A 25,357-nucleotide genomic window follows, 5' to 3' on the forward strand; every position below is an offset into this window, starting at 1 on the left:
ATACGTATACGTAACTCCCATTGTATGTAAGACCACAGATACAAATAAGTCCATACACAATATATTTCGATTTGCAGTTCAACAATTTCTTAATGAAATATGGTTTTCCAACATTAATTACAAGCATTTTGGTTTCTTTTGCATTTTGGCACATGGAACACATCCCACATTTGTATAAACAGTGGCCGATTTTCCATAGTCTTTGTCTAATCAAGTACTTTGTGTGCTTGTTGGTCTCAAATATGATGGACTTAGAGTAATTCTCTACATAGGTACTCTAGTGTAAACAAAATTGGGACCCTCCTGTATACAATGTTGTAGATCTTCACAAAGTGTCAAGTTCTGCCAGTGTTGCTTGAATCTTTGATATAATAGAAAACTTTCAGTGGAGCACCGTGTCATCATTCTCACATCTTTTTTGAAGGTGGACCCTTCCCTCTTTTTGGGTTTCAATAGATCACTTCTCTGGGTTGCCACTCCCCTCTTAGCCTGATAAAAAATCTCATTCTCATTATACCCTCTTTGAAAAAAATATTTTCGGGATCATTTCATTTTCTGTGTGGTTATCTCTGACAGTGGTGCAATTCCTCCTAGCCCTAATAAATTCCCTGGTGAGAATATTCTTAATAATGCTAGAATAACCCTGCTAAGAAGGGCGTGAAAGGAAGACAAGCTGCTAGCCTCTTGACATTGATAAAAAAAAGATCTGGCAATTAAAGTTGTGAAGTTCTGTGACCCTAACGCATACATGCAAACATTAACTGTAGAATTGGGCAGGGTGACGGCGGGGACCCCTCTCTTTTTGGTAATTATACATTTGTATTGGATAACACCAGCTTGGAAAGATGCGTGTTTTGTGGATTAGGTTATGGGTCTTGTTGAGGATTTCATGTTATGTCTTGCTGACCCCATGATAATACTGTGTGGGGATCTCAATAAAAATTGTATTAAGGTAAAAGAGAAAGCAGGCGGATCACAATCTGAATCAGAACTGGGATAAAAAAAGCAATGGCAATGATCTGGTTGAGAGAGGTGTAAGAGTGGAATTTCCACATGCGAAATGGGCACACCCCAGGGGACATACCTGGGATGACTCCTTGGAGCAGAGGTAAACAACGCTCCACTCTAGATTATTTCATTGTTTCACCCAAGGTTTTTCCCCTGGTTAAAACATTAGAGGTTGTAACTATGATCCATAGTGATCACGATTTGGTGACAATGGTGTTGGAGCTATCGACCTATAGGGAAGTTGAGCGAAGGAACAATGCACTGGCCATTGGTCAGGGAAGAAATAGACTTTGCCTAAACCGCAATGATGTGGTTTTGCTGAACAATCGATATACTGTGGCACTGACCCATAATAGCAAAGGGTGCGACCATGTACCTTTGCTGAGTGATTACCGAGAGATCAAAGTGGGTGGGTTGAACCCTCAGTTCAAACCAAAACATTGGTATGACGAAGAAATAGTCTCGAAAAATGTGAACTGAGCAGGGATGTCAGAAAATTACGGCTCCTCACTGGATTAGGATGTATGCAGCTGATAAAAAAAGCAGAATCAGCAATATACAAATTGGTTAATATTGCATAAATGTATCACCTCACAAGCAGATTTGTAGCAGATGCTAAAAGTTATCTTCAATAGGGATTCTAGAAGCCTATGGCTCCTGCTGAAAGAATCAGGGGGTTTTCAGATGGCTTTTAAATGTAGTACAGTGAATGAGGATGCTTGGGTGACCTTCGTCTGAGCTTTATATGAGAAATGTCTGGTAACAGAGCCTTTCGCCCTGTCTTTACCGGGAAACGTGGGATGGGACCTGAATATCTCAAAAGAAGAGGATGTATACATGATTAAAAAAGGCCAGTCATTCCAGGGCTCCTGGCCATGACGGCCTACCAAATCCTATATTGAAGGGTGACCCGGAACAGTGGGCTGAGTTTAGCATGAACCTCTTTACCTAGATTATGACCCAGGGAGAGATCCCTGTATCATGGAAATCGGCGGCAGTGATCGCGCTCTTCAAGAAGGGCATTTGGGCTCACACAAACAAGAATTGCCCTCCTGGAGGAATTGGGAAAGATGTTTGCATCCCTCCTTCTGACCAGACTGATGAGGTGGGTTACTGAATCAGAGCACTATAATTTGAGGCAAACAGGGTTTGTAAAAGAAGTAGGATGCAGTCAAAACCTGCTGTTGATAAACATCTTCAAAGTAAGGGCATTAAAGGAGAGAAGGAAAACTTACATTGCCTTTGTCGATTTCACATAATTATTTGACAGCATTGATCACAAAAAATCACTTATTATGGACAAAAATTGCAGCATGGGACTGCCCCCAGGAACTTCTCTCCCCAATTATGTCCTTGTACACAAATACTTCAATGCAGGTAAGACTGAACCAAAGTGGTTTATTATGCCCAAAAAATACCCACATTCAGAGGCGTGTAACAGGGTCGGTCGCTGTTCAATTCATTCATATTGGATTTAAAGGCTGCAATGGGGAGGGTGGCTCTTTTTTGCCAAGGATAAATGCGGAGCTGACAGGATGGATGGGGAAGGTGGTAGCACCTTTCTTATGGGGCCGAATGGGGATTGCGGGTCCCTTATTACTGGCACCCGCGAATGGGCAATTACCGGGTCCGCCAAACTCGGCATTACCCGGTAATTGCCCATTCGCTGGTGCCGGGAAAAAATTGATACCGACAGCAGCCTTGCCTGTAGCACAGGCACGGCTACCGCCAGCCTCGTAATAAAACCCATTGACCTTTAGGCCATTAGCCTGTACATATTCTTGGAGACAGTCCAAATTGTGCTGCTGGCCAATTTGGGTCTGGTAATAACGGTACTGGTGCTACAGTCCTGTTCTGCTCACGGGTGCCGGTAAGGCCATCTGGTCAAAACCTGGTGGCTGCAAAGGCACCCGCGAGCAGAACTCCTGGTGTTTGGGAAATTAATCTATACATCTAGTGGAGAATGTTAGATACTTGGGAATTGGGATAAACTCAAGTATATGTGATGATCCCCGGGTCCTAGAACTGAAATCAAAGGTAAAGAATCTAGCTTCACAGGGCAGTATTATTCTAAAAAAATGTGGCAGATTTTCTCTATTGCTGGTGCTTAAATTCTATAAGCAGAAGGTGATACTGATCATGACATATGGAGCAGAAGCCTCGTTATGCTTACCATGAGAAAAGTGGTAATCTCTGGAATGGTGGTTCTGCAGAAGAATACTTCATCTGCCGCAATGCATACCAATGGCATTAATAAAACACAAATTGGGGCTTCTTTTCTTAAATGCTGTCGTAGCTTGAAAGTCCCTGCTACTGTACCACAGACTAATTACAGAGAGATCTCCTCCCCAATTTGATGTATTAAAAAGGAAAGAGGGAGTGAGGCAGGACAGGGTCCTTGAAATATGGTCTAAACAATGTGTAGAGATAGTGCGAAGGGTAGATGTATAAATATATGGTACAGGGACTGGATTTCAAGTGCAACAGAAAAGGCACAATGTATTCTATTTGAGTTTCCCAGAGGTGAAACAAAAGCAATTAACATACTGCCTAAGTACCTGGTGAAATGTCCAAGCCCTCCACATCAAGCCCTATTCATGAGATTTAGTTTGAATCTGTTTCACACCAGAGGGGTTCTTAATTCTCGCAATCAAGTGAATGGCAGGTTGGAAGTTTGTAGATTATGTAACAAGTCAAAGGAAACACTTAATCACTTGACACTTTTTTCCCCTATTTTGAAAAACGTAAGAACAAATTACTTGGGTAAATGTGTATGAAATGCTCCATCAAGGAATGCAGCTGAATGGTGGGATTGTCTGTGCCGGGGAGAAGATTTTAGACTGGTATTTGCAATGAGAACTATTTAAAATAGTTGTATTAGTTCAATAAAACAGATCCACGTAAGGGGGATAGAAGTATATTGGTAGTGGAAGGTAGATTACTGACATTTTACGGGTTTTGGAAGGTTTGAAATGTTATGTCTGATAATGAGTCTGTTTTATGTATCCCTCTTACTTTTCTGGATTTAACCTGTGTATTGTGTATTCATGAAAATTGTTTTTCGTTTTCTGTATTGTATTTCAAACTACTGTGTGGCAAAGACTTGAAATAAGCTAGATGCCGAAATAAAAAAATATATATAATAATAATAATGCTAGATTTGTGACAGCTTGTAGCAGCCAAAACAGAATTGGCTTCCGTGGGTTTCTAAAAGTCTTACTCAAAATCATCTGCTCTCTTACATAGAGATGTACATCCAAGACGTCAATCTCATGACAATCATTTTTACAAGTAAATGCAATTCCAAAATTGTTGTTGTTCAGATACCTTACAAATGCTTGCAACACAACCTCATTACCATGCCAGACCATAAACAAATAATTTATGTACACATTCTCAACCTAGACATATCTATCCTCAAAGTAGGCCATAAAGAGGTTGACCTGGGCAGGAGCATAATTAGCAGCCATAGCCACTCCTGTATTTGTCTGTAAATGTTATTATTAAAAAGAAACACATTGTTGGTCAAAGTTAACTTTAGCATTTCCTTTAACATCATCATATGCATTAAATATGATGCAGACCTCTTCTCATATACAAAGTCAATGGTTTTGACGACCGGATCATGCGTAATTGACGTGTACACTGGCTTGACATCCTATGTGACAAATCTAAATTCATCACTGCATTCAAATGGCTCTATTATTACAGGTGCATGGTATCATGCCGGTAGGAGGGTACCTTCAACATTTCTGCATGCACAATGTTGTCTATATATCTCAAAAGAATTTGGTAACCCATCCCATCCCACTATTGGTCTCCCTTCAGACAGATGTTCAAAATGTTTGGGGACAGTTGGTAAAAAATAGATGGTTGGAAACCTGGAAATGTAGTCATTAAAAGTCACTTCTTCTCATTGTCTGCCAATAGGCCTGTATGTCCCAAACTTGGCAATCAATTATTTTGCTTGTAAATTTACTTACTTGCTGGGATTGTTTTTTACATTTTTCGTAACAACCTGGTTCTTGTAGATGTGCCTACGCCATGGCGATATAGTCATGTTAATACTTGACAACAATGTTGCCTCCCTCATCAGCGTGTTTCAGTACAATAGATTTATCTCTACTCAATGAGGCCGATTCATGGAATTAATGTGCGCTGAAAATTCCCGCGCAAGTGTGCGAAAGCGTGACAATCGCAGCGCAAGTGTGAAAATCGCAGCGAAACCCGCGCACAGCAATTCATAGAAGTACGTGCGCGTGTCAATCCCTGGATGTGCGCAAAACTCCTGCGTGGTGCACTCTGGCGCACAGGTCTCCAAACAGCGTGCGCTATGCGCACAGCGAAAGCGCACGTAGCGCAGCGCACACAACTAAAGTAGGCAAAACAGGGGGCGTAACACGCGGAATGGGGAACAATGCGTGAAAATGTGGGCGTCACAGGGGATGTACCGGAGCCAAATGCGCGGAACGCCCACACGCGCTTCTACAACACGTATTCATGGAATCGAACAGGGCCAATGCGTGCGCCAAAAAAGACGCGCTAATCTGGAAACACGTACGCCAGCAGGAAGCAGGCGTACGTGGACCCGCGCATCATAAAAGGGCGTGCAAACAACAAACAAGCTCAGACGCCAAGATGAATATACCGTTCCTCGCAGCAGTGGTTGTGGGATACCGCAGAAGGAGGAGGAGGATAGTCAGGCCCAGAATTGTTACACCCAGAACCAGCCTTTTTGGGATGCCTGATGACCAGGTGTATGGGAGGTTTTGGTTTCCACCTCACATAATACTCTACCTGGTGAGTGAGTGGGAGGATGACCTCACATCACCCACCCTGTGCTCCCAAGCACAGAGCCCCTTGGAAAAGGTGCTCTGTACTGCACTTCTTGGCCACTGGTTCATTCCAGCGGACAACTGCCATAGTGGGGGGGTCTCACAGGCCACGCAGTCATGCTGCCTGAACCAGGTGTTGGCCATCATGACTGCACGCCCATCAGTCCGCAGGCACATATACCTGTCCAGAACACCTGCAGAAAGGCAGGCTGTCGTCCAGGATTTTAAGGGGTGGCACACTTCCCCAAAGTGCTAGGTGCCATTGACTGCACCCATGTGGCTCTACGTCCTCCCAGGGCAACTGAGCACATCTACAGAAACCGCAAGCACTGGCATTCCATCAACGTGCAGGTAGTATGTGATGCCAAGGGAATCATCACCTCAGTATATGCCAACTATCCAGGGTCCACCCATGATAGTTTCATTTACAGAATGTCAACCCTAAACCGGGACCTAGAAGCTGGGCGGCATGGTGATACATGGCTGCTTGGTGAGTATAAATGCCCCTGCACATGCATGCATGTCAGATACTGAGTAATGTCACAACCCCACTAATGATACCCATCATCACCTCCCCAGGGGACAGTGCCTACCCACTGAGCACAGACATGATGACGCCAATTCAGAACCCCACCACACCACCCGAGGTAAGATACAACACAGCCCATATTGCAACCCGGGGCATAGTGGAGCGCACATTCGGAGTGCTCAAGTCACGCTTTCGCTCCCTTGACCGCTCTGGTGGGCAGCTGCTATACGCGCCCCCAGTAGTGTGCAGGATCATAGTGGCAGCATGTGTCCTGCACAACGTTGCAACATGCCGGGTCCTGCCCGTGGACATGGTGGTGCCCCCACATCCGCAACCACAAGCACGCCCACTGCGCATGGGAGGAGAAAGGGCACATGGTGAGGCAGCCCGTACGCAGCTGGTGGCTAATTACTTCACCTAAAATCTTACCCCTGTGGAGTGCACACAGCCCTGGCACATACCAGCTGACAATCAATGATGATGACATAAGGGACAGTCAACTGTCACAACCATACCAGCTGAGATTGGTCACCTGGATTTGTTACATTGTGTGCATCCCTACCTGCCTAAAGACAACCAATGCTGTGTTACAAAAAAACACACATTTATGCTTCATGAATGACTACCCCCTTGCAAAATACAACATGAAAATAGCGCCATGTCATCCAACCCCTCCCCAGCTCCGCCACCCAACACACCATGGCATGTCATGCAATGTGAAAGCAAACAAAGCAATGTACAAGACCTGACACAAGTGTCACAAAGTGCACTGTCCCAAATGGAAACTGCCCACAGACAATATGCTCCCAGTAATCAATAACAAACAGCACACATGAACAAATACTTAACACCAACACAATACAGCAACACACCATGAAACATTGCAAAAACATGACAGTCCTAAGTCAAAGTAGTGGTAGTCTTACAACCTGAATAAGCCAGCACATCGACCCCTTCCAACTGTAGAGTGTTGCTGCCACGCAAAAGTGTCAGTGTACTGCATACAACATGACCTCCATCTGCAAAGGAGACGGCCTTGTGAAGACATGAGGAAGGAACCTGCAAATTAGGAGGGAGACATGGTTGCACAAGCACATATACATACACGATGCAGTGTATAATACAACAATACCCACAAAGGATGTACACACAGTATTGACTACAGACTGCCCACACAGCTCATGGGAGCCCAATGTCACTGTGTAAGTCACTGTCACTTGGTCACACCCTTTGCAAGCCCATGGAAACGGGAAGCAGGAGGGGTGTGTGTGTCACAAACCCAAGCATCTAACCCAAACTCAGGACAAGCCTGCATGTGCCCAGCCAGAATACAATGGATGCCCACGGGAGTCACACAAGGCAACACACTGTAAAAAAAGAAAATAATAAAAAAAAAATGGCCATGTGGGGGCCAAGGGGGGGCGGCCACCCAGGAGGTTCGAGAACAGGGTGCACACCAACACCCACCTGCATGGATGTTGCGAAAAAAAAAATACCTCCATGGGCTCATGGCCTGCACGGCTATGCCATTGTGGGAGAACTGCTGTCGGTCTCTTCACCCTCTGGTGCTGCAGCAGGAGGTGGTGGCACTATGGGAGGCAGCCCACGCAAAGCCCTGGTATGGTCCTCCATGGCAGCAAGCATGCAGGTCTGGAAGGTCTGATTCTGGAGGATTAAAGTGCGGAGATCCCCATGCAGCACGTCACGGGTTGCCTGCACTTCTGCACGCATGGCCTCGCGGGATGCCCGGATCTCCTCACGAGTTGCCTGCAGCTCAGCTGAGAGTGAACGTGTGAGCTGCTCCAGCTGCTGTTCTGCCCTAACGTTTCGGGAAGCCTCAACTTCAAGCAGACTCTGCCTGAGGTTATGGAGTTCCACCCTCAGGGATTTCCTGTGGCCCTGTGACTCTATTGATATGGATTCACGCAGAGTCTGCAGTGCCGCCCATCGGTCCCTGTTGGACGCCAACATGTCTTCCCTGTGTGATTGGCAAATGGAGTCTGTTGCCTGCTGTTGTTGCTCCATCTGCCTTTCAGGGGGGATAATGGAAGTGGCCACCCTCTCCATTGCCTGAGCCATCCTTTCTACTGATGCTGCCTGTTGGGTTGCCATACCGTACATGGAGTTTTCGCATACAGTATTGCCTGGTGGCACACGGCCACTCGTCGGCGGGCACCACACCTGTTTGGGGCAAGGCAATCTGCACCTTGGTATGCTGGCACTGACTGAGGCTGCAGGACTGCATTCCTCCTCTGATCTGCTGGCCCAGGAACAGGATCAGATGCTGTGGAGTGTGACCCTGCATCCGTAACCGCCAAAGGTGGACCTACCAACACTGACATCCCCATAGAGGGTTCTACCCCTGGTCCAGGTGGGTTGGACAGAACATAATCCCTGCCAGAAGCATTGACCTGCGACAGCACATAGGTCTCATCATCCGACTCAGCATCCGAATAGAGGTCTGGGGAGCTGCACCCAGAGGCACCCCTCGACAGTATGGTCTGCAGTACCAAAATGTTTTCACCCACCACCACACCACGTCCCCCACTGGTGCCTGGTCGTGTCTCAGAATCCTCCTGGGTCTGCACCATCTCCTGAACCTCACCAGCATCAAGTGCGTCGTCACCTGCAAAAACATGAAACACAAGAAATGGAAACAGGCATGAGCACCATAGCACACACATAGGCCTGACAAGACAGAGATCCTGTACATGGTTAACACATGTCCCACATGACCATAACCCTGGCATGCATGCACTGTCCATGATTCTGAAGGGGAGTCAAAAAGGTAGACAATGAGGACACCAAGATGGAAAAGCAACACATTTGCAGCATGTCGTGTAGCACTGGCATCACACATCAGCCTGTGAGTGGCATGTCCAATACACATACATGACACATGCCAGCACACAGATGTCATGTAGCATAGCCATGGTAAATTAGACAACTACAGCGATATGTCAGTGAATGAGTACTGTCACACATCCATGTCACATGGACATGATGAGAAGATTAATGCAGAATAGTGTTGCAAAATATGCATGTGCCGCGCACTGCAACACATACAGTGTACAATTAGACAGTGATGGTAGGCAGATGTACACATCAATGGTTGGTCACTTCAACATGACAGGAAACAACTATCATGTTCCACATGCAAACAGGCTCTAAAAATAAATGTCAGCAGGCCAATACTCCCTCGCCCTGAATAGTTTAAACATTCACATAACCAGGTAACTAAAGTGGCACAATGTGGGGTGTAAACAATGACAGAAGCATGTCACATATGTGGCATTAGGGATGAAAAAAGCATATGAAAAATGGGATAATCTAAACAATCAGCCTGAATGAACACAGAGAAAATCAGAATAATGTGGTTGCAAGATGATAGTTGAAGTGCAACAGCAGTAATGTGGAGGTAATTGGCTACTGTGGGCAGAAGGGATACTGTCATACCCAAATCAAAGGCACATCAATGGATTGGAGGAAGCACATGGGTGACCCATTACACTCAGGAGTACACACCCTCACCTGGAACTCAATCAGAACCCGTCACCCAAACAACATATACATGGATTACACACACATGCATGGACACTCACCGGACAATGCCTCGTAATCAGGTAGCTCTCCCACGCCCTGGATCTGTTCCTCTGTGACGAAGGTCCCAGCAACAGACTCATGTTCAGTGAGTTTGTTGTCCTCTGGTGGAGACCCACCGCCAGTCACCAGAGTAGCGGCATGATTTGAGGCCAGCTTGTTCTTTGCTCTGCGTTTCAGGTCATTCCACCGCTTGTACCAATCATCAGCTGTGCGCCTCACAAATCCAAGGGCACTTATGCGGTCCGCGATGGTCTGCCAGTGTGCCCTACGTTGACCATGTGTGGTCTTGCACCCTGCAGTCACCACCATTTCGCGGCTATGTGCCGACACATAGGTCACAAGTGCATCAAGTTTGGGGTTATTAAAGCTAGGCTTCCTGACATGCCGGACTGTGTAGCCGTGTCTGGGGTCTCAGCCTGTAGTGCCAGAGCACCCTTCTTCCTCTTCTTCACAGGTGGAGCAGAGCCTGAGTGGCTTGCACCGCTCTGGTCAGTAGGGGCAGAAGCGCAGGTGGACTGGGTACTGGGAGTCTGCGAAGGCACAATGACCATAGGTCTTGGTGCAGGCATTGGCTGAAGTGTGATGTTGGCAGGGGCAACGTCAGTTTGATGGACCAGGACCGACACTGTCCCGGCTGAGAGACTCAGAGCTGGGGTGGATAGAGCTGCAGCTGCCCCTGCAGCCTCCCCACCCTGCCTACTTGGGGCAGCAGATGACATTGCTGCCCCAGATCCACGTGGCCTGGTGACACCAACTTGCACCGGCACACGTGGCTTAGAATTGCTGACCTGGAAGTCAGCCTGGGAGTCATCCTGTGCCGGGTCAGGTGCCACAATGGGCTGGTCCAACAAGGGCTGAGCTGGAATGGTGTCAGCCACGTTTCCCTCAACCATGTGGGGGGGAGCATGGGTGTCTCTGATTGGTCCTCCACACATGGGGGTCTAGGGGCACCCTGCAAATCATGGCCACGTCCCCTACAAGCACCCACCATGCCCACCGTTTGGAGGTCGGCCACCTTTGCCTCCCTTACCGCTTGGTCGCCTCCCAACCATGACACTGATGTTGTTGTGCGTATGGGAGTTGCAGTAAACAATTGTCTTGGGCAATTGGGGGTGAAAGGGGTAGGGTATTAGATGGAATTTGTACCCTAGTGCTCTAGCAAGGCTGTCTGTGACCCCTGGGGTAAGATGACGGCCACGCAACGCACAGGCACCCCGAAAACAAAAAGTAACGTGCATGCAACCCCTCGTAGACCACGTGCGTAGAAAAATGAACCCGCACTACGCTGTGGCACCCAGAAACACAAAAATAAGCGTACGCGTGTTACACGCAGCCTACAATGACTTCTGAAGGGGTACGCAACACACGGGGCAAGCACAGTTGGTAAATGCGTGCGCGACTCACCGTCTGCCTGGAAAAAGAACGTGAAGAAAATTCACGTGTGCGCGTTGGCAACACCCCCGCCAAAGAAGAATTGTACGCTGTCTGAGGAGACAGGACAAAAGAAGAAGTGAACGCTGTTTGAGGAAACAGGCCCAAAAAAAAAAATGAACGCTGTCAAAGGTAACAGGGAGTACAAACTTGAAACGCTGTGAAGTAATAGCATGTGAACCGACAAGAAGTACAGAATTCACCCACTCGCTCTCCACTAAAAGCACATACAAGGAAATGGGGTCCTACACGTACCTTTTAAAACGGCCCACACGTACAGCGTCACTTACGCGTGTGCGCACTAAGGCCCTTTCCTCCAATTACACGAGCTGACACTCGGACGTGCAGTTTTTGGACGTGTACGATGAGCATGCACCCGTGTTGATGGAAACACCTGTGCGCATCACGTCACTTACGCGCATAGGCCCTTTCCTCGGATTACATTCATTCACACGCAGATGTGCAGTTTTTCACACGCGCTGAACCACTGTGCCCACATCACGAGGGAAATGCCCGCGCGAGTCACGTCACAGAAGTGCTTATGCGCTAAGGACCTTTGGTCCAATGAAACCGCGTATGTGTGCTGATGCGCTTAAGCGCGAAGGGCCATTCCTCAAATTACACGCTGACTTGCAAGATTTTCACATGCCAAATCACTCTGTATCAAGCTGGCCACGCAACAACACACGGAAGACAACGCTCCTACCCAGAAGGCCGAATTACTGCCCCCAAGATCCCCGAGCTCGCTTCCACCTGCCATCTGCTGCTGCCTGCCTGCTGCCCACGTGATCTGGTATTTGGTGCCTGCACATCAGCCAGGGTTCCAGTTGCTGTGTCCACCCCTGCTGGAACAGAAGACTCCTGACTGGGATACCATCGCTCCACAGCCCAGCCGAAGGACCCAGTGGCCCACCTACACCTGCCTCGGGGGTCGCCATGTTGGGGCAAACACCATCTGAGACCACTGGCGACCCCCAGCCAGAGAGGCAGAGGGCCACCAGCTTCAGTGTGAAGGAAGTTGGTGTCCTGGTGGAGCATGTCTTGGGGGAGTATGATGCACTCTTCGGAACATCACGCGCCAACAAGGAAGGACGGGAGAGGATCTGGGACGACATAGTAGTTGCCATCAACGTGGAGGGGGTGGCAACCCGCGACATCAAGCACGTCAAAAAGCGCTGGGAGGACTTCAGGTCCAGGACCCTCCACAAGGCCCGGCGCCTCGCGCAGGGGGGCCGGGTCAGCATGAGTGACATCCAGATGAGGGTCCTGGAACACGTATGCCCAGCACTCCATGCCCAGATCCTTCGGAGGAAGACCCGTCTGGAGTTGAGCGGTAAGTGGCCAAGCATTGTTGTGTGAGATAGGGGATGTTGCAGGGTGCTGGTAGTCTGATACTTGCCTGTATGTGTGACATGGGCCATGTATGGATGTGTGTGTGCAGGGACATCATGTTCATGCATGTGAGACCAGTAATGTGCGAACCACATGGTTGGTGTATGAGTTCCAATGCAACATGGGGAGCTGTATGGCAAATGATAGCATGCCAGTGTCTGTTCTTGCACATGGTGGGGGTGTGAGGGATGGGTGCTGCTGTCATGTACATGTATCGTGCACATGTGTGTGTGTCTGAGAAGTGTGTCTGTGACTTTGATACACCATGGATTCATGACACATGTCCGTGATGATGTGTACATTCACTCATGCAGTGCGGTCACCGTTGTATGCACTGTGTCTATCCAATGTATCTGTGGTGTACAAGGCATGATGCATGACCCTCCGGTGATGTGTGTGCATGGGATCAGTGTGAGCCATGATGCATGTGAGTTTGAAGACAACATTTGTATTAATAGAGGCCCTTGTACATGGATGCTGATGTTGATTGCAGGCGCCGTGCCTGTTTATGCATGTGTGTTGCGTGCATTCACCCGTGTTGTGGAGGGACAGGATGGAAGTGACGTTAGACACTGCCACTCATGTGTTATTGCTTCCTGTCTAGGCAAATATTGTACTTTACCCTGATGCTTGTGTTCTATATCTCCCTCTACGCAGCGTCAAGTGAAGAAGAGGGCGGAGACGGCGCTGTGAAGCCAAGCGGCGGGGATGCCTCCACTGGGCGGCGACACAAGGCCCAGCCACCCTCCCAGGACTTGCCATCATCCGGGAGCGAGGGGGCTGGTGCCGCGTCTGCCACTACGGCTGTGGTGGAAGGGCCGGGTGAGCCCCCACAGGGGCTTGCAATGGCGGAAGACAGTACGGAGACATCCAGGTAGGTGGTCTCCACAAAGGAGGAGGAGCCCGCTACTGAGCCGCACATGGGGCCTGGTGGGGGTAGTACCACTGGTGCAAGTGGTGCAGTCCAGGGACAGGGTCAGGAGGCAGCACAGGTCACCGCAGAGGGGCCTGTGCATGTCCCTCTCCTTGACCCTGTAACTGCACCACCATGCACCAGCAGGGAGGCCCCGTCCCAGGCCCGTCTGCAGGTAGGGGAGAGTGCCATGTCATCTGCCTCTCCACTACCTGCGGACAAGGGGTCCAATGAACGTATGGGCTCCGTCCTGATTGCTGTCGCGTTGCGCCGCGTGACATTCATGATGACGTGCGTTCTTCCTGGGCCGAGAACGCACGCCATCACGAACAGCAGCGTCGCGACTTGGCACTGTTGGGAGGGGCCCTGGTTGGTGGGTTCCTACATGTGACGCACACTCTGGCGGACCTCTCCTCCTCTGTGGAGACTATGTGCCTGTCGTTCTCCCTGCCGTCTTCCGGCCCAGATTCCACTAGGGCCACCTGTGGACCTGGTCTGACCACGACAGCCAGCTTGGTGGAGATCCCATCCCTGCCACAGTCGGGAGTCACCAGTCCAGCACGGGTGGACACCACAACTGGAGACCAGCTGATGGAGGATGTGCAGGCATCATCGGACAGGGCACATGGACAGCAGCAGGAGCAGGCTCTAGGTGAGAGAAATGATGGTTCGGGGCCATCGACATCAGGGGGGCAGGCATCGGCCAGAGGGCAGGAGAACCCTGGAATGGATGTGTCTTCCGTGTGGCTGCGGTTGGGCCAGCGTATAGGTGCGCAGCGGCGGTGGGCGGAAGAAGCGCGGCTCACCATGGTCAGGGTGGAGTTCTCCATGCATCGGCCGTTGAGGCGAGCAGAGTGCCTCGAGGCGACTCGCAGGGAGTTTGAACAGGCCATGAGTGCCTCCCTGCGAGACCTCGGGGCCAGGACAGAGGCCCGCCTCCAGCAACTAGACATGGAGTTCGATGATGCCCTGGCCGAAAACATCACTGAGTGAGCTGCAGGACTTGCCCATCGCCATTGTAAATAGTTTATAGTGTTAGGTTTCCTTTTTTTTCTTTATTTTGGGGCTTTTGGACTATGCCCCACACTTTTGTAAATATTTGTTTTGTTAGGTAGGTTATTAGATAGGTTTCATTTGTTTCGTTGGGCTCATGGACCCTTGGAAATTTGATTGTACATAGTTGGACGTTGGATTGATTTTGATATTGTACATGGATTAATGGATTTAACTTTTGGACAATGGATTGTACATAAACAATTGATTATTTTGAACTTTTTCTTTTGCTTTCACCATGGATCAATGGATTTTTTTTTTTAACGTTTCCTTTGGATTTGTGTTGGTGGAGGGAGAGTTTGGACTATTTTTCTTTTGGATTGCTTTGTATTGGTTATACTTTTCATTTACTCTTCTTTTGCACATGCTTTTAATTTCATGTTTTCTATTTTGTTATGCTTTCATTTTATTGATTTATTTTTGTACATAATACATTTTCATATTTCAGTTTTATATGTGGGATTTGCTCATTGGGTTAATGCATGTGAAAATGTGGGTTTACACAATCAATGCCAACGAGTGTGTGTGTGTGACGGACATGTGTTGATGTACATAGTTGACTTTTGGTTTGTGTCTTGAGATGGGCATGTCAGTGTGGGTTTGATTGGGAAATCATTGCATCTCAATAATTGGGTGGCGTGCTGTGGTATTTTGGTGTAAAAGTGTGCCATGATTGTGCATCTTTATTTTATGTAGGGGGGACATGAGTGGGGGCCTGCTGGCAGGTGACCCTCACTGCTGGTGGGTGGGGGTGCTGGGGGACATGAGTGGGACATGAGTAGAGGCCTGCTGGCAAGTGCCCCTCACTGCTGGGGGTTGGGAGTACTGGGGGACATGAGTGGGGGCCTCCTGGCAGGTGACCCTCACTGCTGGTGGGTGGGGGTGCTGGGGGACATGAGTGGGACATGAGTGGGGGCCTGCTGGCAGGTGCCCCTCACTGCTGGGGGGTGGGGGTGCTGGGGGACATGAGTGGGGGCCTGCTGGCAGGTGACCCTCTCTGCTGGGGGGTGGGGGCACGAGGGGAAATGAGTGGGACATGAGTGGGGGCCTGCTGGCAGGTGCCCCTCACTGCTGGGGGGTGGGGCTGCTGGGGGACATGAGTGGGGGCCTGATGGCAGGTGCCCCTCACTGCTGCGGGATGGGGGGGGTGGGGGTGCTGGGGGACATGAGTGGGACATGAGTGGGGCCCTGCTGGCAGGTGCCCCTCACTGCTGGGGGGTGGGGGTGCTGGGGGACATGAGTGGGACATGAGTGGGGGCCTGCTGGCAGGTGACCCTCACTGCTGGGGCGTGGGGGTGCTGGGGGACATGAGTGGGGGCCTGCTGGCAGGTGACCCTCACTGCTGGGGGGTGGGGGTGCTGGGGGACATGAGTGGGACATAAGTGGGGGCCTGCTGGCAGGTGACCCTCACTGCTGGGGGGTGGGGGTGCTGGGGGACATGAGTGGGGGCCTGCTGGCAGGTGCCCCTCACTGCTGGAGGGTGGGGGTGCTGGGGGACATGAGTGGGGGCCTGCTGGCAGGTGACCCTCACTGCTGGGTGGTGGGGGTGCTGGGGGACATGAGTGGGACATGAGTGGGGGCCTGCTGGCAGGTGACCCTCACTGCTGGGGGGTGGGGGTGCTGGGGGACATGAGTGGGGGCCTGCTGGCAGGTGACCCTCACTGCTGGGGGGTGGGGGTGCTGGGGGACAGGAGTTGGTGATCACTAGTGCAACGTGACACGTGGCCTGGCTGGGGGCATGGCCATGGTGGACGGGCTGCCTGCGGGACATGTCCAGGGGTGCAGGGTAGTCCCCTGGGGTGTGGGCTGCCTGCAAGGGCCTTGGAGGGGGTAGAGGGGCACCTGGGAGGACCCACACTGCCAATTCACGTGTAGGACTCCCCGCACACCACACTGGATACACGTAACCTGCTCTGACAGCAAATTTGCTTGTGAAAGTTCCCGCGCACCCCAGTAACACACGTACCCCGCTCGCACAGGGACAATCGCGTGTGAAAGTTCCTTGCCACCCCAGTAACACACGTACCCCGCTCGCACAGGGCCAATTGCGTGTGAAAGTACCTGCGCACCCCAGTAACACATGTACCCCGCTCGCACAGGGCCAATGTGAAAACAGTACTGACACTGTGTTTACAACTGTCTCTCCATCATCTTAAACACATTAAACTGCAGCTGATGAGTACCTTCCTCCTGAGATCGGATGCATGTATCTATTTGTTTTTCAATCATTCAAGTTTATTTTGGATTAATAATCCATAAAACACTGTAAACAAGATCATAAAACTATAAAATCACATCATATGTCATCTAACTCAAACCCTTCTTGGCAGGTAAAAATAACAATACATTAACAAAGCATAATAAAAAAAATCAATGTGATAATTCAACCCTTTCCCTCCATTAGTTTGCATCTCCTTGCCCATACTTTCTTCAAAATAGTTTGCAAAAAGATGATGGTAATAGGAACACCATTGCTGGTCAGTGATATCTCTACGTTTCTCCAAAAGCAGCATTTCTCTAAGGTCTATATAGAAAGGACAGAATAAAACAAGGTCTGTTAAATACTGCCCTTACCTACAAAGACAACAGCTATTTGAGACATCTGAAGAACTCGTCATCCACTTAGAAGTGGCAGCTTTCACTGGGAGGTTATTAAACCTAGCTCTCATAAGGAAGAACCTGTGTTGAATAAGATAGACTTCTAAAAGGTATGCAGCACGCCCCCCCCCCACCTCAGAGACACCAGTGCATGGTCTCTCAACTTTGGTTTTAAAAGCATGACATCTTCTATAGAAGCCAAATATTGCAGAGCGTGCATTTTGAACTCGATTTTAGAAATGTTCTTCATCATTTCAGGATTCTCAAAACAGGTGGCCATAGAAACATGGTTTAATAAAAGCTTCATGTGTGATTACCAACCCATGTTGTGATACCCAACTAGAGGGATAATGTTCGTTATCAGATTTTTAGTTAGGGTACCATATTAGTCTCCAGAGGATAGCTCAGGGGCAACATGCTCGACTTGGAAGCAAGACGACAGGTTCAACACAGGTTTGATTCCCAGGTCCACGCTTAGAAACTTCTGGGTATTAAGCACATTATAAATAACCAATTACAATGTACAATTACAATGTAACCAATTACAATCTTCCAATGGAGTGTTCCAAAATAACAAGGGTTTAAAACAGATTAAGCCCATTATGAATATAGCGGCCATTTCAACGTGCATTGAGTACAAAGTAATCCTCTACTTTCTGGAGACCGTCCCCCTGCAACGTCTTGTATCCCCCATATTTCACAACTATAACTGCCTGCAACAAGCATATGTTCCAGTGAACTGTATTTTAATGTCCTGGCACATCTAGAAATGCCACCTTCTACGGTCACAATTTAAGCATTTGCTTATCAGTATGGTCATCCCAGTTCAGCCTGCTATTAAATATCAACAGTAAAAAGTCAAAAGAGGAGCAATGTGGGAGAATCTGGCCATCCAGTACAATCTGAGGAGCTTTAACAGATGCTTGAGACACAGACATCACAACACACTTGGCCAATTTCACAGAAACGTCTAGCCTTCATATATAGAGTATCCCCTTCAACCAAAATCAGTATGGATCTCAGGGTCCTAGTCAGGAGACCAGCATCATCAGCATAGCTGAGAGCTGTCAGTCTCCTGGTGACACAATGCTGAACGTCAGTTTTAAAAGACAAAGGACAATTAACATAAAGATTTAAAAGAATGGGGGCAAGAACACAGGCCTTCCAAACCCCCCTTATGAAGTTTAATTTGCTTGCTTAGTTCATGATCAGGGTCATTCCAAACACACACCACAGAATTATTATGCAATGCCTCCAACATACGAATGAAAAGTTTAGTGACCCCCATCAAATCAAAGGTTTCCCAAATAAGTCTCCTGTATATGTGGTCCATAAAGACCATGTAGACAGGGGACCTCAGAACAATAACATATTTAGCTAGACTCAATTGAGACTGATGAATGGTTCCCATACCAGTCCTGAAAGCCAGCTAGGTATCAGAGAAAATATTTTTTTCTTCAACCCATTCCTCCAAACATTTCAAAATGAGTCCTGAAATCAACTTCAAAGTTCCATTCAACAAAGTTATGGGACGATAAGAGGATGGAGGGGACAAACTGCCCTTTTTGAAAATTGGTACAATCTGCCAAATTTTCCTTTTGGTCAGAATATAAAAAGTGAAAACAATCGTATTGAAAACCTGTACTAACAAACACTGGCAAAGCCACCAGTTTTGACTTTTGTATAAGTATTAGGCATTTTCTAGGCACTGATAATATATGCCCAGGTACTCATACCATTTTGCAGCTGCCACCGTCAATGGGCAGTGATTAGCACTACGGCTTTTCCTGGCAAATGTCTTTCCCATGAATACACAAAAGCCCAAACTGTTGGCATTGCCAATGCATGTTTCAATGGAAGTGACTACAACTCCCGAAAGCATTTGTGATTGAAATGAAATCCCAGTACGGGGACATGGTGCCCACAGTGACACTGAGTCACCTGTTTACTTAATGAAGAAACCACTGTTGAGGGACCGTTGCTCTTCTAGACCTGTGCACATGCTTGTTGCAGGCATACCTTCACTCAGCATACGTGACTAACACATTCTGGTGGGGTGACACATACCAGGCTTTATGTTTTCCTAAAATGGCCTCATGGCTGGCACAGATGGCATTAGTGTTGTCCTTGAACTAAAGCAGTGAAAGAAAATCCCTGTGCACCATCTTTTGTGCACCTCATACCAATCCACATGTGCATGGGCTCGACAGCCAAAGGTATTTTGCTGGCTTGTGTTTTAATAGCTGTCAGCCTATAGGTCGTTGGGTGCCATCCTATGGAGTGTTGCAGGAATAAGGTTATGGACTGTAAATGAATGCCAGTCCATAACCTTACACCACAAGAGCCAACTAATTGTTAAGCATTTTAAAGAGGCGTCACACTCCAGACCAGGACTCCTTTCACTGGTAAGGGATGTGGCGCACAAAAAAAACACCTTTTAAATTTATGAATTTGGATTCAACTTTGAGAAGGCAGCCAACACGTCTCACACCCCCCTTATCATATACCCTGTGTTGCAATGGACCATGAACCAGGCTGGTGTAATAATAGAATATTTATTTATTTTTAATTATGAATAAAAATCAAACACATTCAATATAGGGCAGCAATTACCAGGGTGGTGATAAGTACCCAGTAATATGATAGAATACATTTAGTTTAACCTTCTAACATAAGAGACACAATGCACAATTGAAAGAAAGCAAGATTACTTTTGGGTAGTGTGTTTAAATGGCACAACAGTTAAGCATTCCCCCTGCAACTCTCCCTCAAACCCCTGTTAACCAAATGTTGTGTGGGTGGAGAGGAGTAGCAAGGAGTCAGGTATACTATGCAAAAATCGGATTGAAAATCCGACCTACTACCCCAGTATCACAGAAGCACGAAAACACGAAAGCAACAAGGCAATGCACTAAACAATGGGCATACAGTGTAGTAAATCGAGTTCGGAAGGAAACACAGTGCAGCAAGGATCTCATGTAGCAAAGTTGCAATGGTTTAGTTTCACGGGTTAAAATAGCAAAGCGGCTTGGAAATTGAGCTAAACAGACAAAATCGGAATGCGGTTTTAAAGCGAAAGTACAAAGGCACATAGCAGGTATGATATGAAAGTGAAAGGGTAACTCTGGATGGTGGACAGTATGGGATGCTTAAAGGGAAAGGAAAAATCGGCTTTTTAAAATGAAAACTATTGCATGGGGAAAATCGGTTTTAAAAGGAAAATGACACGTTTTACTGAGACTATATTTTAGTGGCTAAAAAAGAGGAATACTACCCGTGAAAAAGGTTATTTTGCAATTTTACCCCCTTCACGCTGTGTGTCTCTTTATATGGGAATTCATTAATTTATTCCAAATAGTACTAGACTTATATAGCGGACTGAAATGATTAGGAAAGAATGGCGCTAACACATGGAGACTACTATGGATTTTCCTAAGGACAGGATACACGGAGGATTTTGACAATTTAAGAATTTTGCTAGGGTATTTATAGGATTTCTATGGGATTGGACATAATACCAGGTAACAAAGTAAGGGATGCAGTTTTTGGTTACTGAGGAAGGGAAATACCTACAACAAGCACTTGAATGGAATAGTTTGGACAGCCAGTCGGGCCTCGCGAAACAAGACAAAGATCTGATCACTTGGCCAACAGCTGCGCTCTCCTCTAGGGACACAGCGGGGCAACCGGGGTCTGGTCACTTGGACAGCAGTGTGCATCAGCTGGGCAAAGCAAGTAGCTGGGCAAAGCAGGTTGTTGGGCAAAGCAGGTCTGGTTGCTGGATAATCACAAAAGGGTTTGGCAGCCTTCTCCTCTTTTTCCCTGAATTATTGGGATTTTTGTAGGGTTTAATTCTGGATTAGAGGTGCAGCCTGGGTAAGAGGTTCTGCCTGGATCTGTTATCAGCTACCCCTGGCCTGGCACTGGAATCTGGAATCTTGTGAATGTGGAAGGCCTGGATCCCTGGATGTTGATTTATGAATGCTGGATTTTCTTGAATCTTGGATTTTTTAATGTGTTGACTGTCTGTATGTCTCCACCATATATAGACGGATGACAACAGAGGATTTTTACTATGTGGGCAGAACTAAGTTAGACATACCTCTAAATCGATAGGTCAGCCTGTACTGCCGTTGCCTCACTGTAAGCAGATTGGACTGAAGGAAGTGACTCAGTTTTAGTGTGTGTGTTTTTACAATGTGCTATGGTCTACCAAAGTTACTTTTGACAAAATAAGTTATGGAGCAAAACACTTATATTTACAAATGTCATCATCAGGAAAATGAAGAAGGGATATTCCATATTTCACAAGGGACATTTCTGTCCAAACACCAAGTGTGTGCGATATTGCTTTGTTCTCCTGGCAATCTTTCACCATTTCTATGGAAAACATGGCACCTAAAATTCTGCAATTGTCTACGTATATACATATTATCACTGGACATATTTTCATTAAGTTTAGAACTGTACCATGTACGCTCTCCCTAGAAATGACATTTTACTGGTGTTTGTGTTCACCACATGTCAGAAAAACCTACATTGTCTTATTTTAATGGCGCAACAATGACATTTAAAACGGTCATAATTTCACATTATTGTTTGTTTAGGTTACTGAAATAAATACTTTGATATCAAAAGTCCCTTAAATCAAATGGATGGCATCTGACACTGGAGGGCAGTCCTTAAGATTTCCCCAGTCATCCTACCCCCACTCCCCACTGTGTCAGCTCTGGGCAGCAAGACTACCATAGAAACGTTTCATTCTGGCAGTGTCACAACCTTAACTCCAGTCTCTGGGACTCGGGCACCCTGGCCCCCACCACGCTTCTTCAACAAGGCCAGAAAGGCCTGTGTAGGTCTGTTGCGGATACCTTGGATGCTATCCTGGCGCCGTTGGCATCAAATCCATTTGGTGAACACAGCTTCCAATAGACATTGGGGGAACATGGCCGCCCCCATGAGGACCATGAAGGAACTGCAACACGCAGTCTAGCATCAGGGCGGGGTCCGCCCCAAAGGCACCTCGGATACCTGCCAAGTATTTAAACCACGCCCGACCCGAGGCACACGCTTCGCTTTATTCTGGTTGCAGTGTGACGTTCACTGGGTCCAGCTCTGCATCTTGGCCTGTAACGCTCACCTGATTCTCGCAGAGGCGCCGGTCTTGACTGGGCGACTACCGTATCTTCAAAGGTGATGTGTAGCACCCGGTTGGCTCTTTGGGCTGGACCTCTGTGCACTGTATGCCTGACGTGTAGAGTAAGATGTCTGCAGATAGAAAATATGGGGTTAATGAACTGGGGTTATTGGGGTGTCCCTATCTCTTTCCTCTTCTCCTCTCCTGTAGACCCCCAAAGGTTAACGCTCTCACCTTAGGTAAGTGAATGCCAAGCTCTCCATCTGCCTCGGGGCAGGGTGCTCTAGCCAGTTTCTTCACTGGATAGGTAGCACAGGCCTCTTGACTTCAGAGGACTGCTGTCCGTCGTTTACTGCACGAACGGTAAGTTTTGAGTCATTCAAATGTCTTTTTAAAGTCTTTAGTAATGATGTCTCTTGTTTTGCAGGGTTCCGGCGATGGCGGATGACGGGCTGAAGTGAGTTGAAGATGGAGCCCATGTGATGAATAGAAGCGCCTGGAAGCACGTGAGTAAGCGCTTGTTGCCTGTTTCACGATGCGCTCTAACTGTCTTTTTATTTTCCAGGTACGAGTTCGGAGCGGCTGCAGGGTGCCGGAATACCCACTGGATTAGATGTGGAAAGGAGTAATGGCACGTGAGTATTAAAGTTGCCCAATGTCTTTAAACGCACCTTGTTTTGTCTTTCAGATGCGGATGCAGCGCCGAAGGCCTCCGGAGCGTGCGAAGAGTTGGTAAGCTTTTGTCTTTCAGATGCCGGAATGCAGTATGAAGACCTCCGGAGCGCACGAAGAGTAGGTAAGCCTTTGCCTTTCAGATGCCGGAATGCTAACCTGTTCTTTCTTGTCTTTATAGGTGTTGCTGAAGACTGGATTCAGGATGGTAAGCCTTTTTCCTTAGGCCCAGGACTGGATGCAGAAGACACGATGAGCGTCCTGCTGCAGAGGGTGCAGAATAACGCAAAGCAAGATTCATCCACCGGGTGTGGTTTAAATAACCTCCTGTAGTGCTTAGGTGTCTCCTTCCACAGCCATGCCTAAGTAAGAAAAGAGTTCCTGGTAAGAAAAGAGTTCCTGCCTTCCAGAAGAGTTCCAGTGTTCTAAATCTAGGGAGTGGCTCCAGCCCCACCCAACAGGAAAAGTAGTTCCAAACAGAAGAGGATCAGAGGCTCAACTGGCAGGCAAGTAAGCAGCATGGTCTGCTGCAGGTAAGTCCACCCAAGCATTATGAGCCCGGCGCTTCCAGCGCTGGGACTGGGCATATTTATGAGCCTGGTGCCACTGGTGCCAGGACTGGGTCCAAAAGGTCCCAATTGGGACTGGTTGGCACTCAGAACCTGGGTTATGGATCTGCTTCCAAGGGAGTTGGGAAAACCCTGACCTTTTGGAAGCAGAGATCATGACAGGCCTATCGCACGGAGGCCTTTTGGACATCGCATTCTCGCCAGGTTTAGCTCCAGTTTCTTCTTCCAGTCGGAACATCTGGCTAGCATCTCCATCATTCTTCAGCTTCATTTCAAGGAGTTCTGTAGGCGAGAATCAGAAGCTTCTTACCTGTCTTCGTGGAAGTCCACCGCCTTTTGAATTCCTTCCACGGCACCTTGCTTCCAAGCCGTGCCGCCTCCAGACTTCTTCCGACCTGTAAAGAAAAGACAACTTTGGTTAGTAGATAGCAAGGACGCTTCTAGCGCCGCTTCAGCACATTCTTACCCTCTCGAAACACAGTCGCCTGCCGAGGGTCATCTCTTCATCCTCTGAAAGACAAGAGAAGAAGGGAGTTAGAACTTTCATCTATACAGACATTAACCTCAAAAGCCAAAGGGGACTTACCTGAACAGTGGGGTCACAGTTGGTCTGGACTCCAGGCGAATCGCCAGTGAAGCAAGTTGGCGGATCGTCCAGCAACGATGCACCCCTGCCCAGAACGGCAGGACGGAGAGCACGACTTACCTGAAATCAAGGTGAGAGAAGTCCCAAGGGGAAAAAGCAAAGTGGGAGGCTCGGGAGGAGGGTCACTCGTTAAAAGGTGAAGTCGCTGAATCCACCTCCTATCTTCCAGGCTCGGCCTCTGCAGAACGAAGCCTGGGGGAGGAAGGTGACATGAAGTCCGCAGCATCCCAGACCATTCCAGAGGCGCCCCCGTGGATGCAAGGTGAGCGTTTCAGGCAGATGCAGCTGAAGATAGTTGTCACCAGGAACTCACACTTGCCCGTGACAAGGCCAGTTCCTTTGATCCATTGTTCCATGCTGTAGAAATGCCAAGAAGTCTGACGAGGTCGCAAATTCACACACGTTGGCACATTAATAGTTTGTGGGGGAGATTCCTGTCCCTGGAAGGTTTAGTACCTTTGAATTGTCTGCCCAGGCCCCTTATTTCTGGTGTTTTCAAATACACATGTTTTTTTTTTATTACCTTCTTTCACAGAAACCAAGTCTTTAGTAAATTAGTATAATATACACTTAAATCACCCCAGTTCCACACAAATAATGCTGTTTCTGTGTGAATATTGGGATGATTTCACATTTTAGCTTTAAAAGTGTCATTTCATTGTTTTTGCAAAGCAAAGTAACACAGGTTAATTTTACTTTCCTTAGTCATTTACAAAAGCGATTTTCCTTGCATCTTCATTCTGCACATTTCCATAGCCCTGGTCAATTTCAAATACACAGGAATGTGTTCAAGAAAAGTGTTCTTTGAAACTGACATAAGCAAAGGGAGAGAGATAGCCTCTTGTGAAGAGTTTGCCTGTGTTATTTTGTTGCAAAAGTAAAACGCTTGCCGTATGGCCTGGGGTGAATTTCTCTGCTATTTCACAGATTTTGCTTGACACATAAGGCCTTTCATGGAGGACTGCCCTCTT

Source organism: Ambystoma mexicanum, chromosome 5p, assembly GCF_040938575.1.
Source record: "Ambystoma mexicanum isolate Mex_15411 chromosome 5p, UKY_AmexF1_1, whole genome shotgun sequence".
In the NCBI taxonomy this organism is placed as follows: domain Eukaryota; kingdom Metazoa; phylum Chordata; class Amphibia; order Caudata; family Ambystomatidae; genus Ambystoma; species Ambystoma mexicanum.